Source organism: Oncorhynchus nerka, linkage group LG4 (genome assembly GCF_034236695.1).
Source record: "Oncorhynchus nerka isolate Pitt River linkage group LG4, Oner_Uvic_2.0, whole genome shotgun sequence".
Classification (NCBI taxonomy): domain Eukaryota; kingdom Metazoa; phylum Chordata; class Actinopteri; order Salmoniformes; family Salmonidae; genus Oncorhynchus; species Oncorhynchus nerka.
Genome location: NC_088399.1, coordinates 93253675 through 93271069, shown reverse-complemented (window position 1 = coordinate 93271069; position 17395 = coordinate 93253675). Strand labels below are relative to the sequence as shown.

At 47.2% G+C, this 17395-nt stretch overlaps 1 pseudogene; it reads right to left on the bottom strand.

Moving 5' to 3' along the window:
• LOC115122186 (gamma-aminobutyric acid type B receptor subunit 1-like) overlaps positions 1-17395 on the bottom strand; it is a 505415-nt pseudogene that overhangs the window by 75019 nt on the left and 413001 nt on the right.

The window sequence follows — 17395 nt, the reverse complement described above, 5'->3', positions numbered from 1 at the left end:
AAGAAGTTACAGGTCTGTGAGAGCCAGAAATCTTGCTTGTTTGTAGGTGACCAAATACTTATTTTCCACCATAATTTGCAAATAAATTCATAAAAAATCCTACAATGTGATTTTCTGGATTGTTCCCCCTCATTTTGTCTGTCATAGTTGAAGTGTACCTATGATGAAAATTACAGGCCTCTCTCATCTTTTTAAGTGGGAGAACTTGCACAATTGGTGGCTGACTAAATACTTTTTTGCCACAATGTACCTCCACAGTGATGTGTAGACTAGAGAATCAACTGTCTGACTCAGTGGTGGATTTAGGTATAGGAATTAGGTATAGGATTTAGGTATAGGAATTAGGTATAGGATTTAAGTATAGGTGACATGGGCAGCTGTGGCAACCTGACGGGGGCGGCACGGGGCGTCCACACAAAACACAAAAAAAATCGGAATGGTGACATTTGCCCGATCGGTTTTCTATCGCTCATTTGCACGTCAAGTCATTGATATCATGTCACCGTGTGGGACTGTGGGTAAATTAACCTTGTCGGCGTGGGAGCCCCGATTCTAGTTTCTGAGCTAGGCAGGTTACTGCCTGGGAAGGTCTCCCACTCAGAAGTATGAGATGGGGAGAGGGACAGGGGTAGGTTGACCACAGGTCTCCCCACTGGAATCCCGAGGTAGGGGAGGGGGGGTAGGTTGACCTCAGGTCTCCCCACTGGAATCCTGAGGTAGGGAGTGGGGGTAGGTTGACCTCAGGTCTCCCCTCTGGAAGCCCGAGGTAGGGGAGCGGGGGTAGGTTGACCTCAGGTCTCCTTACTGGAAGCCCGAGGTAGGGGGGCGGGGGTAGGTTGACCGCAGGTCTCCTCATTGGAATCCCGAGGTAGGGAGGCAGGGGTAGGTTGACCTCAGGTCTCCCCTCTGGAAGCCCGAGGTAGGGAAGCGGTAGGTTGACCTCAGGTCTCCTCACTGGAAGCCCGAGGTAGGGGGCGGGGGTAGGTTGACCTCAGGTCTCCTCATTGGAAGCCCGAGGTAGGGAGGCAGGGGTAGGTTGACCTCAGGTCTCCTCACTGGAAGCCCGAGGTAGGGGAGAGAGGGTAGGTTGACCTCAGGTCTCCCCACTGGAATCCCGAGGTAGGGGGGGTGGGGGTAGGTTGACCTCAGGTCTCCCCACTGGAATCCCGAGGATGGGCGTGGGGGTAGGTTGACCTCAGGTCTCCCCTCTGGAAGCCCGAGGTAGGGGAGCGGGGGTAGGTTGACCTCAGGTCTCCTCGCTGGAAGCCCGAGGTAGGGGAGCGGGGGTAGTTTGACCTCAGGTCTCCTCATTGGAAACCCGAGGTAGGGAGGCAGGGGTAGGTTGACCTCAGGTCTCCTCACTGGAAGCCCGAGGTACGGGGGTGGGGGTAGGTTGACCTCAGGTCTCCCCTCTGGAAGCCCGAGGTAGGGTAGCGGTAGGTTGAACTCAGGTCTCCTCATTGAAGCCCGAGGTAGGGGACGGGGGTAGGTTGACCTCAGGTCTCCTCATTGGAAGCCCGAGGTAGGGAGGCAGGGGTAGGTTGACCTCAGGTCTCCTCACTGGAAGCCCGAGGTAGCGGGGCGGGGGTAGGTTGACCTCAGGTCTCCCCAATGGAATCCCGAGGTAGGGGAGTGGGGGTAGGTTGACCTCAGGTCTCCCCTCTGGAAGCCCGAGGTAGGGAGGCAGGGGTAGGTTGACCTCAGGTCTCCTCACTGGAAGCCCGAGGTAGGGGGGAGGGGGTAGGTTGACCTCAGGTCTCCCCACTGGAATCCCGAGGTAGGGGAGTGGGGGTAGGTTGACCTCAGGTCTCCTCCCTGGAAGCCTGAGGTAGGGGGGGGGGGTAGGTTGACCTCAGGTCTCCTCACTGGAAGCCCGAGGTAGGGGGTGGGGGTAGGTTGACCTCAGGTCTCCTCCCTGGAAGCCTGAGGTAGGGGGCGGGGTAGGTTGACCTCAGGTCTCCTCACTGGAAGCCCGAGGTAGGGGCGGGGGTAGGTTGACCTCAAGTCTCCTCACTGGAAGCCCGAGGTAGGGGGGCAGGGGTAGGTTGACCTCGGGTCTCCCCTCTGGAAGCCCGAGGTAGGGAGGCGGGGGTAGGTTGACCTCAGGTCTCCTCACTGGAAGCCTGAGGTAGGGGGGCGGGGGTAGGTTGACCTCAGGTCTCCTCACTGGAAGCCCGAGGTAAGGGGGCGGGGGTAGGTTGACCTCAAGTCTCCTCACTAGAAGCCCGAGGTAGGGAGGCAGGGGTAGGTTGACCTCAGGTCTCCCCTCTGGAAGCCCGACGTAGGGAGGTGGGGGTAGGTTGACCTCAGGTCTCCCCTCTGGAAGCCCGAGGTAGGGGGAGCAGGGGAATCTATCAAATAGCGCACCTCTAACTTTGTAGAGTACTAATGCCTCTGAACAGCGGGTTCTCCATGGAGCCAAGCTAGAACCACCACTGATCTGACTCATACCTCCACAGTGATGTGTAGACTAGAGGATTAACTATCTGGCTCATACCTCCACAGTGATGTGTAGACTAGAGGATTAACTATCTGACTCATACCTCCACAGTGATGTGTAGACTAGAGGATTAACTATCTGACTCTGATGTGTAGAGGATCAACTATCTGACTCATACCTACACAGTGATGTGTAGACTAGAGGATTAACTATCTGACTCTGATGTGTGGAGGATCAACTATCTGACTCATACCTCTACAGTGATGTGTGGACTAGAGTATTAACTATCTGAATCATACCTCCACAGTGATGTGTGGACTAGAGGATTAACTATCTGACTCATACCTCCACAGTGATGTGTAGAGGATCAACTATCTGACTCATACCTCCACAGTGATGTGTAGACTAGAGGATTAACTATCTGACTCATACCTCCACAGTGATATGTAGACTAGAGGATCAACTATCTGACTCATACCTCCACAGTGATGTGTAGAGGATTAACTATCTGACTCATACCTCCACAGTGATATGTAGACTAGAGGATCAACTATCTAACTCATACCTCCACAGTGATGTGTAGATCAACTATCTAACTCATACCTCCACAGTGATGTGTAGACTAGAGGATTAACTATCTGACTCATACCTCCACGGTAATGTGTAGACTAGAGGATCAACTATCTGACTCATACCTCCACAGTGATGTGTAGACTAGAGGATCAACTATCTGACTCATACCCCCACAGTGATGTGTAGACTAGAGGATCAACTATCTGACTCATACCTCCACAGTGATGTGTAGAGGATTAACTATCTGACTCATACCTCCACAGTGATGTGTAGAGGATCAACTATCTGACTCATACCTCCACAGTGATGTGTAGACTAGAGGATTAACTATCTGACTCATACCTCCACGGTAATGTGTAGACTAGAGGATCAACTATCTGACTCATACCTCCACAGTGATGTGTAGAGGATCCACTATTTGCCAGATCATGAGCGACAGGACGTCGATGACCAGCAGCACCCCCACGGTGGCGTAGAGTTTCCACGGCTCCAGATGCTGCAAGGAATCATGGGATATAGGAGGACTGGTCAGTTAGGATGTGTTTCGAATGGCACCCTGTATAGGGCACTACTTTAGCACCCTTTTCCCTGTATAGTGCACTACTTTGGCACCCTTTTCCCTGGAGTAAATAGGGCACTACTTTGGCACCCTGTTCCCTACAGGAAATAGGGCACTACTTTGGCACCCTGTTCCCTACCCCTCTAGACCATCCCTCTACCCCTTTAGACCATCCCTCTAGACCATCCCTCTCCCCTCTAGACCATCCCTCTACCCCTCTAGACCATCCCTCTAGACCATCCCTCTACCCCTCTAGACCATCCCTCTAGACCATCCCTCTAGACCATCCCTCTACCCCGCTAGACCATCCCTCTACCCCTCTAGACCATCCCTCTAGACCATCGCTCTACCCCTCTAGACATCCCTCTAGACCATCCCTCTAGACCCTCCCTCTACCCCTCTAGACCATCCCTCTACCCCTCTAGACCATCCCTCTACCCCTCTATACCATTCCTCTACCCCTCTATACCACCCCTCTATCCCTCTAGACCATCCCCGTAGACCATCCCTGTAGACCATCCCTCTACCCTCTAGACATTCCTCTAGAGCATCCCTCTACCCCTCTAGACAATCCCTTTAGACCATCCCTCTACCCCTCTAGACCATCCCTATACCCCTCTAGATCATCCCTCTAGACCATCCCTCTATCCCTCTAGACAAACCCTCTACCCCTCTAGACCATCCCTCTACCCCTCTAGACCATCCCTCTACCCCGGCCCGCAACGAAAACATGCAGACTCTCCATCACTGCAGCCGACGTGACGAAAACATTTAAACGTGTCAACCCTCGCAAGGCTCCAGGCCCAGACGGCATCCCCAGCCGCGCCCTCAGAGCATGCGCAGACCAGCTGGCTGGTGTGTTTACGAACATATTCAATCAATCCCTATCCCAGTCTGTTGTTCCCACATGCTTCAAGAGGGCCACCATTGTTCCTGTTCCCAAGAAAGCTAAGGTAACTGAGCTAAACGACTACCCCGTAGCACTCACTTCCGTCATCATGAAGTGCTTTGAGAGACTAGTCAAGGACCATATCACCTCCACCCTACCTGACACCCTAGACCCACTCCAATTTGCTTACCGCCCAAATAGGTCCACAGACAATTTAATCTCAACCACACTGCACACTGCCCTAACCCATCTGGACAAGAGGAATACCTATGTGAGAATGCTGTTCATCGACTACAGCTCGGCATTTAACACCATAGTGCCCTCCAAGCTCGTCATCAAGCTCGAGACCCTGGGTCTCGACCCCGCCCTGTGCAACTGGGTACTGGACTTCCTGAAGGGCCGCCCCCAGGTGGTGAGGGTAGGCAACAACATTTCCACCCCGCTGATCCTCAACACTGGGGCCCCACAGGGTGTGTTCTGAGCCCTCTCCTGTACTCCCTGTTCACCCACGACTGCGTGGCCACGCACGCCTCCAACTCAATCATCAAGTTTGCGGACGACACAACAGTGGTAGGCTTGATTACCAACAACGATGAGACGGCCTACAGGGAGGAGGTGAGGGCCCTCGGAGTGTGGTGTCAGGAAAATAACCTCACACTCAACGTCAACAAAACTAAGGAGATGATTGTGGACTTCAGGAAACAGCAGAGGGAACACCCCCCTATCCACATCGATGGAACAGTAGTGGAGAGGGTTGTAAGTTTTAACCTCTTAAGTCGACCCTCTACTTTTTTGAACATTCTGTTAAAAATCACGCAACATTTCAGCGCCCTGCTACTCATGCCAGGAATATAGTATATGCATTTGCTTAGTCTGTGTGGATAGAAAACACTCAGACGTTTAAAAAACTGGTTAAATCACTGCTGTGGCTTTACCAGAACGGCATTTACATCGAAAAGCACAGGAAAAACTGATCACTGAAAATGGGAAAATATATCCATGCGCTACTTGAACCCATTGATAAAGGTGAACCACAATTAATTGACTGAGGTTGCAGTACCTACAGCTTCCACACGGTGTCTAGAGTCTTGTCATTTCCCTTCGAGTTTTTTCTTGGTCAAACACATGCAGGACACCGTATCTCCTCCGGTCTAGGACCGGATATTTTCGTTGAGTTTCTAGCCGGACATTTTTCCAGACGGACAGCTAATGATCTTTACATCGCCTCCTGATGAATTTTATCGCTTATTAACGTTTACTAATACCTAAAGTTGCATTACAAACGTATTTCGAAGTGTTTTGTGAAAGTTTATCGTCGACTTTTTGAATTTTAAAAAATGACGTTACGTTTTGAAACGATTTTTTTTTCGTTTATCACACAGTCTACATATAACGATATCTAGGCTTTATATGGACCGATTTAATCGAAATAAAGACCCAAATAGTGTTTATGGGACATCTAGGAGTGCCAACAAAGAAGATGGTGAAAGGTAATGAATGTTTTCTATTTTATTGTGCGGTTTGTGTAATGCCGAAATGCTAATTATTTTGTTTACGTCCCCTGTGGGTCTTTTGGGGTGTTGCATGCTATCAGATAATAGCTTCTCATGCTTTCGCCGAAAAGCATTTTAAAAATCTGACTTGTTGCCTGGATTCACAACGAGTGTAGCTTTAATTCGATACCCTGCATGTGTATTTTAATGAACTTTTGAGTTTTAACTAATACTATTAGCATTTAGCGTAGCGCATTTGCATTTCCAGAGCTCTAGTTGGGACGCAAGCGTCCCGAGTAGAAGCAACAGGTTAAGTTCCTCGGCGTACACATCACAGACAAACTGAATTGCTCCACCCACACAGACAGCATCGTAAAGAAGGCGCAGCAGCGCCTCTTCAACCTCAGGAGGCTGAAGAAATTTGGCTTGTCACCAAAAGCACTCACAAACTTCTATAGATGCACAATCGAGAGCATCCTGTCAGGCTGTATCACTGCCTGGTACGGCAACTGCTCCGCCCACAACCGTAAGGCTCTCCAGAGGGTAGTGAGGTCTGCACAACGCATCACCGGGGGCAAACTACCTGCCCTCCAGGACACCTACACCACCCGATGTTACAGGAAGGCCATAAAGATCATGCCTGTTCACCCCGCTATCATCCAGAAGGCGAGGTCAGTACAGGTGCGTCAAAGCTGGGACCGAGAGACTGATTCTATCTCAGCTTCTATCTCAAGGCCATCAGACTGTTAAACAGCCACCACTAACATTGAGTGGCTGCTGCCAACACACAGACTCAACTCCAGCCACTTTAATAATGGGAATTGATGGGAAATGATGTAAAATATATCACTAGCCACTTTAAACAATGCTACCTAATATAATGTTTACATACTCTACATTATTCATCTCATATGTATATGTATATACTGTACTCTATATCATCTACTGCATCTTTATGTAATACATGTATCACTAGCCACTTTAACTATGCCACTTTGTTTACATACTCATCTCATATGTATATACTGTACTCAATACCATCTACTGTATCTTGCCTATGCCGCTCTGTACCATCACTCATTCATATATCTTTATGTACATATTCTTTATCCCCTTACACTTGTGTCTATAAGGTAGTAGTTTTGGAATTGTTAGCTAGATTACATGTTGGTTATTACTGCATTGTCGGAACTAGAAGCACAAGCATTTCGCTACACTCGCATTAACATCTGCTAACCATGTGTATGTGACAAATACAATTTGATTTGATTTGATCTAGACCATCCCTCTACCCCTCTAGACCATCCCTCTACCCCTCTAGACCATCCCTATACCCCTCTAGACCATCCCTCTACCCCTCTAGACCACCCCTCTACCCCTCTAGGTCATCCCTCTACCCCTCTAGACCATCCCTCTAGACCATCCCTCTAGACATCCCTCTAGACAATCCCTCTAGACCATCCCTCTACCCCTCTAGACATCCCTCTAGACCATCCCTCTACCCCTCTAGACATCCCTCTAGATCATCCCTCTACCCCTCTAGACCATACCTATACCCCTCTAGACCATCCCTCTAGACCATCCCTCTACCCCTCTAGACCATCCCTCTAGACCACCCCTCAAGACCATCCCTCTAGACCACCCCTCTAGACCATCCCTCTACCCCTCTAGACCATCCCTCTAGACCACCCCTCAAGACCATCCCTCTAGACCATCCCTCTAGACGATCCCTCTACCCCTCTAGAACATCCCTCTACCCCTATAGACCATCCCTCTATCCCTCTAGGCCACCCCTCTACCCCTCTAGACCATCCCTATACCCCTCTAGAGCATCCCTCTAGACCATCCCTCTACCCCACTAGACCATCCCTCTACCCCTCTAGACCATCCCTCAGTACACTACTGTTGACCAGGGATATAGTCAGTACACTACTGTTGACCAGGGATATAGTCAGTACACTTCTGTTGACCTGGGATATAGTCAGTACACTACTGTTGACCAGTGGCACTTTATAGGGAATAGGGCCCCATTTTGGACAAACCCTTTGGTGGATGAAGACAGGGGATCATGGCCCAAGGCCCAGACATCCGTTCGGTTTGACTGTGAGGGATTAACGATGACATAAATAGACTGGAGCCTGAGCTCACAGAGAAAACAGAGATTCAATTCAATCTGCCCCCCACCAGAGCGTCTGGTTGGGCCGTAAACATTTACTCATTAAAACCCAACGAGCAGCGCTCACTGACAAAAAAAATGGATAGGTAATAATACTATTTTATGTAACTGTTTGAAAGAAGAAAAATAAAAAGCGAGGAGAGACAACGAACCGATAGCGTAACTGTAATATTGATTTTGTTGCATTATCCCAGAGGATTAAAGTTCTGTAACGAATTCGATCTATTCTCCTCATAGGAAGCAGAACAATAAAGAACATGCATCCCAACTGGCACCCTACCCTACACCCCTATTCCTTATAGGGCCCTGGTCAAATGTATCAGTAATTCAGTTCAGTTGAAAAACACAAAGGTAGAAGTAATTGTAAACTTTTCCTACAGTCAAATGACCAAATCGCCCTCTATTGGCCTCATGGGTGGAATGTTCTTAATATTTTTAGTATTATATTAATATATATTTTTTATTTTATTAATATTAATAAATATTAAGAACATTCCACCCATTTGACTGTAGGAAAAGTTTACAATTACTTCTACCTTTGTGTTTTTCAACTGAATTACTGATATATCTACTACTATATAGAAGATAGTGTAGACTATAACTCGGACACTAGATAGTGAATAGTAGGTTCATCCCAAATGGCACCCTATTCCCCTTTGTAGTGCACTACATTTGACCAGGGCCCTATAAGGAATAGGGGTGTAGGGTAGGGTGCCAGTTGGGATGCATGTTCTTTATTGTTCTGCTTCCTATGAGGAGAATAGATCGAATTCGTTACAGAACTTTAATCCTCTGGGATAATGCAACAAAATCAATATTACAGTTACGCTATCGGTTCGTTGTCTATATCTGACATGGTACAGGTCTTTCTTTAAGCCCATAACCACGTGTGTGACGTGTATTCCTTTATATGAAAGTAGATGTGTTTAAGACTAGCAAGAAACACTCTGTGTGACCCCTGATTTAGCCCAAAGAAGTAAAAGGTTAAACATGCCTCATATCTAGATACTGTGGAAATATATGCGCCTTGGCAAACGTAGAGGATCACCTAACACGAGTAGAAAATACATTTTTACACCTATTATCTACTTGAAATAGAAACATATTTATCACACACACACACCCTATTTTACACGGGTGGCAGGTAGCCTAGTGGTTAGAGCGTTGGGCCGTGACGGAAAGGTTGCTGGATCGAATCCTCGAGTTGACAAGGTAAAAACCTGCAGGGCGCCGAAGACGTGGATGTCGATTAAGGAAGCGCCCCGGCACCTCCCTGATTCAGAGGGGTTAAATGTCGGAAGACACATTTCAGTTGAAGACATTCAGTTGTACAACTGACAAGGTATATCCTCTTTCCTCCTGGTTTCCTCCCAGTGTTGTACAACTGACTAGGTATCCTGGTTTCCTCCCAGTGTTGTACAACTGACTAGGTATCCTGGTTTCCTCCCAGTGTTGTACAAATGACAAGGTATATCCTCTTTCCTCCTGGTTTCCTCCCAGTGTTGTACAACTGACTAGGTATCCTGGTTTCCTCCCAGTGTTGTACAACTGACTAGGTATCCTGGTTTCCTCCCAGTGTTGTACAACTGACAAGGTATATCCTCTTTCCTCCTGGTTTCCTCCCAGTGTTGTACAACTGACTAGGTATCCTGGTTTCCTCCCAGTGTTGTACAACTGACAAGGTATATCCTCTTTCCTCCTGGTTTCCTCCCAGTGTTGTACAACTGACTAGGTATCCTGGTTTCCTCCCAGTGTTGTACAACTGACTAGGTATCCTGGTTTCCTCCCAGTGTTGTACAACTGACAAGGTATATCCTCTTTCCTCCTGGTTTCCTCCCAGTGTTGTACAACTGACTAGGTATCCTGGTTTCCTCCCAGTGTTGTACAACTGACTAGGTATCCTGGTTTCCTCCCAGTGTTGTACAACTGACAAGGTATATCCTCTTTCCTCCTGGTTTCCTCCCAGTGTTGTACAACTGACTAGGTATCCTGGTTTCCTCCCAGTGTTGTACAACTGACTAGGTATCCTGGTTTCCTCCCAGTGTTGTACAACTGACTAGATATCCTGGTTTCCTCCCAGTGTTGTAAAACTGAATAGATATCCTGGTTTCCTCCCAGTGTTGTAAAACTGACTAGGTATCCTGGTTTCCTCCCAGTGTTGTACAACTGACTAAGTATCTCCTCTTTTACAGAATGCAAAATGAGGATCCTTACATCTCAAAGGTTCTAACGAGAAAGATCTTACGCAATACCCCCCCCAAAAAACAGCCACACCTCAGTGTCGGAAGGGGGGGGGGGTGTATCTCGGCGGCCGCAGCACTTGCTGGAACATCTTTAATGGGTGGAATGTCTCTCCCCAGCCTTCTGTCTGTGTCCCCAATGGCACCCTACAAACTACACAGCGCAGTACAATTTTGATCAGAGCCTTATCGGACACCCAGTGGGCCCTGGTCAAAAGTCATGCAATATATAGGGAATAGAGTGCTATTTGGGACACAGACTCTGAGTAGAGGGCCTGGCTAGCTGGTTGGCTGGTTGGTTGCTGGCTGAATGGCTGGCTGGATGCTGGCTGGCTGTCTGAGTGACTGGCTCACTGGCTGGTTACTGGCTGGCTGAATGGCTGAATGACTGGCTGGTTACTGGCTGGCTGAATGACTGGCTGGCTGGTTACGGAATGACTTTCTGGCTGGTTACTGGCTGAATGACTGGCTGAATGACTGGCTGGCTGAATAACTGGCTGGCTGGTTACGGAATGGCTTTCTGGCTGGTTACTGGCTGGCTGGCTGGTTGGCTGAATGACTAGCTGGCTGGCTGAATGACTGGCTGGCTGGTTACGGAATGGCTTTCTGGCTGGTTACTAGCTGGCTGAATGGCTGAATGACTTGCTGGCTGGTTACTGGCTGGCTGAATGGCTGAATGACTGGCTGGCTGGTTACGGAATGGCTGGCTGAATGGCTGAATGACTGGCTGGCTGGCTGGTTACTGGCTAAATGGCGGATGGAGGGAGGGAGGGAGGGTGGAAAGGAGTCATCTAATTGAGGGAGGCCCTTTACCAGTAGGACCAATTGGAGGGGTACAACGGCGGGGCAACTGGGAGGAGCTTGATCTCTCCGAGGGGCCGACTACAGAATAGGACTGGGCTCGAGAGAAAGAGCAGGAGTAGAGAGAGAGAGTAAATATGGTATGATAATACCACGTTGGGGAAAATACATCATTTTCAGTGCATATACAAGGTGCTATCTACAACCTACAAGGGTTCTCCTATGGGGACAGACGAAGAGTGCCCTTGACTGGGATGACGCTAGAGTGAAAGCCAGTTACTCTCCTCTTTATTTACCTTCCTCTTCTCCTTCTTGTCGTCCTTCTTGGTGAAGACGGTGTGGACCCACCAGATCTTCGTGAACATAGAACCATACGCAAGGCTGAAGCCCAGGCCAAGCAGCCACAGACGGAACTGGCCAGGGGAATAGGGGAAAGAAAATAGATCTATTCAACAATCATATTTAATTGTATTGCATCTATTAAACTGTATCTATGCATCTATTAAACAGTCATAATTTCTTTACATAACTTGTGGGGGATAAAAACAGTTATTTTCAAATGTATTCATGTGTTAAATATAATAGTTATTAAAAAGAATAATTCCTTTTTAAAGTCATGTTCTCATTTGGCAGTTATTCATTTGACCTCAACTGTCTTCGTACAAGAATTCTAACACACCCATAAAACTCAATCCCCCATAATGCCTCAGTGGTAGGCTCCACTTCCCTTTAGCAGTAGATGTAGGGTGAAGATCTTGGGTCAGTTTAGCATTATCCTTACTATTTTTTAAGGTTAGGATCTTTACCTAGGGAAACACTTTCAGCCCAGAGCTTTCCTGTGCCCATAAAACTCAATCCCACACAATGCTGTAATAGTACAGCTCCACTTCCTGTGTACTTCCTGTGTACCTGGCAGACCACGGGGAACTGCTTCCTGTGTACGTGGTGTCCGTCGAGGCCCAGAGGGAAGACAGCAGCCAGAGCCATCATACACCCCACTGCCGTCATGTTGTTCAGGTAGGGCTGGGAGTTCTGGATGTACCTGTCATAGACACACACACACACACACACACACACACATACATATACACACACACACACACACACACACACACACACACACACACACACACACACACACACACACACACACGAACACTATCTCTGTCTACAGAATGTCTGTGGATGTACCTGTCATACACACACACTACAGAATGTCTGTGTGAGCCATTCAGCATGCAGAGAACCCAGCCTGAAACAGTACACAAGGATATTAGCTGTCTGTCACAAATGTACATTTCATTTTGGGATTTAACTGTCAAGCTCACAAACCGAGATGTGAATATCCTTGGTAAGAGTCACGCTGAAAGACTGATATACAGATATTTAGCTGTCAAGATCACACACCGAGATGTGAATATCCTTGGTAAGAGTCACGCTGAATGACTGATAAACAGATATTTAACTGTCAAGATCACACACCGAGATGTGAATATCCTTGGTAAGAGTCACGCTGAATGACTGATATACAGATATTTAACTGTCAAGCTCACAAACCGAGAAGAGAATATCCTTGGTAAGAGTCACGCTGAATGACTGATATATCCTTGGTAAGAGTCACGCTGAATGACTGATATATCCTTGGTAAGAGTCACGCTGAATGACTGATATATCCTTGGTAAGAGTCACGCTGAATGACTGATAAACAGGATGTGTCAAGAAGTGGGAATATTGGATATATCTGTGATGGATTTAGGATCAAAAATAAATATTCTCTGAATCGCTGTATTTCACACATTTCAAACACGCTTAGAAAATGGGAGAGAACAAATGCTGTATGTATGAGCACGCATACACGCACGCACGCACGCACGCACACACACACACACACACACACACACACCACACACACACACGCACACACACACAGGTCTTTGCGTACCTGACATTGCTGTTGTAGATGTTGAATGTGAGACACACTATTCCCAGTAGAATCCCCAGTCCAGCGAACACAGACACAGAGACAAAGAGCTTCTGAGAAAGGAACCTAAACTCCTCGATAACCACGGTCTGATCTGCTGGGGGGCCTGGACCTACGGGGTGGGGGGGGGGGGAGATAAATGATCATTATAATGAACCCTTAATTGACTGAGAATGCAATCTCATTATAGCATCGACCTGAGAAAGACGTGCAGGGGTAGAATGAGCCATGTGGAGGCTAGGGATGATTAGGTGGACGAGGAAGTATGTGGGATCAGGATGAGACTAAAGCCAGGACATCTGGGCTCACGACCCCTTCTCTTATGAGTGGCACGGGCTCTTTAGTGACCACAGAGAGTCCACAGAGAGACCTCGATTTATATGGAGGGAGGGATGGAGAGAGAGATGGATATAGGGAGGGAGGGAGGGATATATGGAGTGAGGGAGGGATAGAGAGAGGGAGGGAGGGAGGGAGGGAGGGATAAATGAAGGGACAGAAAAAGAGGGATGGATGAGAGGAGAGGAGAGGAGAGGAGAGAGGGAAAGTGGTGGAGGTAGAGAGATAGAGGTAGATGAAGGGAGATGGATGGAGAGAGAGATGAAGAGAGATGGAGAGATATAGGTGAAGGGAGATGGAGAGAGATGAAGAGAGATATAGATGAATGGAGATGAGAGAGATGAAGAGAGATATAGATGAAGGGAGATGGAGAGAGATGGATGGAGAGATATAGCTGAAGGGAGATGGAGAGATATAGGTGAAGGGAGATGGAGAGATATAGGTGAAGGGAGATGGAGAGATATAGATGAAGGGAGATGGAGAGATATAGGTGAAGGGAGAGGGAGAGAGATGGATGGAGAGAGAGCTGAAGGGAGATGGAGAGATATAGGTGAAGGGAGATGGAGAGATATAGGTGAAGGGACATGGAGAGATATAGATGAAGGGAGATGGAGAGATATAGCTGAAGGGAGATGGAGAGATATAGGTGAAGGGAGATGGAGAGATATAGATGAAGGGAGATTGAGAGATATAGGTGAAGGGAGATGGAGAGATATAGATGAAGGGAGATGGAGAGATATAGGTGAAGGGAGATGGAGAGATATAGCTGAAGGGAGATGGAGAGATATAGATGAAGGGAGATAGAGAGATATAGATGAAGGGAGATGGAGAGATATAGATGAAGGGAGATGGAGAGATATAGATGAAGGGAGATGGAGAGATATAGGTGAAGGGAGATGGAGAGATATAGCTGAAGGGAGATGGAGAGATATAGATGAAGGGAGATAGAGAGAGATGGATGGAGAGAGAGGCCGTGGCCGTGTCTGAATACCCATACTTGAGTTGTAAATAGTAAATAGTAGGCATTATGGGAAAATATAACGTTTTATAGTATGTGAAATTTAAAAAAAAAATGTAGTATGCTTTAAATGCCAGGATGTCATACTCTTTCCGGCTTTTCATATAGTAGAATTCACTGCATGCTATTGAGAAAGAGAATCGTCTTCAGACCCATGTGTGTTTGACAACAGCTGATAATCAGAGAAGGTGACGACGCGTTGTACCAAAATGAAAGAATGGCGGGAATCAACCCAACAGCTCATCAGAAGATGCATCCTCAGTATAGATGAGTAGTAATGTTGATATTTGTTGCTTACTACATTCATTTGTACTAAACAGTACATTCTAAATAGTACTGCATGTAGTACGATTAGTACACAGTATGTAGTTTTAGTAAGACGTAAATGTCATATACACTTAAAAGTGCCAGAATGAATTAGTAAGGAGGGATGGAGGGAGGAGGGAGTGAGGGTGGGAGGGAGGGAGGGAGGGAGTGAGGGTGGGAGGGAGGGAGAGGGAGGGAGGGAGGGGAGGGAGCAAGGGAGGGGGGCGAGGGAGGGAGGGGGAGAGAGGGAGGGGGAGGGAGGGGTAGGGGTAGGAGGGAGGGAGGGGGAGGGAGGGGGTAGGAGGGAGGGAGGAGGGAGCGGGAAGAGAGGGAAGGGAGGGAGGGAGGGAGGGAGGGAGGGAGGGAGGGAGGGAGGGAGGGACTGCATGTAGTACGATTAGTACACAGTATGAAGTTTTAGGCAAGTAGTAGGCAAGACCGATTTCAGACAGAGTCAGTGTCTTGTCAGGGAGAAGGACAGATGCTAATCAGGCTGGATCTCTCCCTCGCCCATTCTGGACTCAATGTTAGTAGGAGAGATCTGGTAGAGTTAGAGGTCAGTGGGGTTAGTTATTAGGAGAGATCTGGTAGAGTTAGAGGTCAGCGGGGTTAGTAGGAGAGATCTGGTAGAGTTAGAGGTCAGCGGGGTTAGTAGGAGAGATCTGGTACAGTTAGAGGTCAGCGGGGTTAGTAGGAGAGATCTGGTAGAGTTAGAGGTCAGTGGGGTTAGTTATTAGGAGAGATCTGGTAGAGTTAGAGGTCAGCAGGGTTAGTAGGAGAGATCTGGTACAGTTGGAGGTCAGCGGGGTTAGTAGGAGAGATCTGGTAGAGTTAGAGGTCAGCGGGGTTAGTAGGAGAGATCTGGTAGAGTTAGAGGTCAGCGGGGTTAGTAGGAGAGATCTGGTAGAGTTAGAGGTCAGCGGGGTTAGTAGGAGAGATCTGGTACAGTTAGAGGTCAGCGGGGTTAGTAGGAGAGATCTGGTACAGTTAGAGGTCAGCGGGGTTAGTAGGACCGCCAACACACTGCTCCACATCTCCAGTCTGGAATATGGAGTACAGGTGTTGGATCTTAATATGACCATTATTGTCACAGCAAAATTATCCTGTAGCAACAGGATTTGAACATTTAGTCCATAATGTTACTTGATCGGTGGTTAGATAATTAGTTGGCCAAAATTAGGCCACATTAAAAGTACCATACCGCCAATATAACCTTCTACTAGTGAGGGTTTTCGGTGCAGGACACTTCAAAGCAACTAAAGAGTGATCATAATGAAGATACCGAAGTGTAAATGTAAAACGACAATCAAAAGAACAGAGCTTGGAGCTCATCTGCTGTGTGATGCTGGAACAGGTACAGGATGTCTCTGTGAATTGGCACTCAAATATAACAGCTTCCTGTCAGACAGTATATTCAATGTGACGTTGGATTGGTGGGGATGGGAATGTGTTTGTCTCTGACATAGAGGCTCCTATAGTTAGCGTGTTTAAAATATATTTTTGTTCTATGGTCTCTGCATGCTTCATTGTGCTTCGGTGCTGCATATTTCACTGTTGTTCTAGGAGTGTGTGACGCTGTAACAGTGCTGGTTTAGCCTGGGATTCTGCAGTGCTAAGATGCAGCGGTTTAGGGCACAAAGTAGTACACAACAGTATGTAGGGAATAGGGGGACATTTGGGATACAGCCTTACTTCAGAGCTTGGTGTCGTGTCTTTGGCTATGCCGGATTAAGTGATATGACATGCAATTCTATAAAATAATTGATCCGTAATTAATATTACCTGATTGAGCTAATCATGTAAATGTAATTAACTAGAGAGTCGGAGCACCACGAAATAATATTTATAGAGCTGTTATCTTCCGAATAAACTCTTAAAGACCTAGTAATATTTTACATCAATAGTAGTCAATATTAATCCTCATCTTAATTCACTCATCTGAAAGTTGTAAATTCTTGGTTATCTACACGAACCCTGGCTAACAAGTTGAATCAGCAATACAAAATTGGGTTTAATTATTTATTTACTAAATACCTAACTAATCACACAGAATTACACATACACATAATTAAATCATAAATTGATTACAAATGACGTCATAAAGGAAAACATCCCTAGTGGACGGAACAGATATGACAGCTGGTTACAGAAAAGAAAAGGGGCTGGGTTTGAGTGAAAGAGCGTGAAGACTGAGGAACAAAGGGCGAAGCTGTGCTATCGTAAATACAGTATCTTATGCATTCTAAATTACCGCCCATTTGGAAAAGGAAAATGCAATAAATATTTACTCTGAGCTGCGCTTCAGTAGGTTGGTGGTAGATGTAAGGCCGTGTTGCCCAACCGAGTCCTTTGTCCTTTGAAGAATGTCTCTGGTGGTCAATTGGATACGTTGTAGTAATGTCGTTGTGTGGTAGACGGGATACTCTGTCTGTTCCTTCCTAACAGCAGCTGCTGTTGCTAACTCAACAGCTAGGAGGTATCACTTCTGTAGTGAATAAGAGTTCAAAGTTCATACCATTCGCAACCAAAGCCAACGCTGATGTTGGCTTCATTCTGTAGTTATTATCTGAACCATTCTGACAT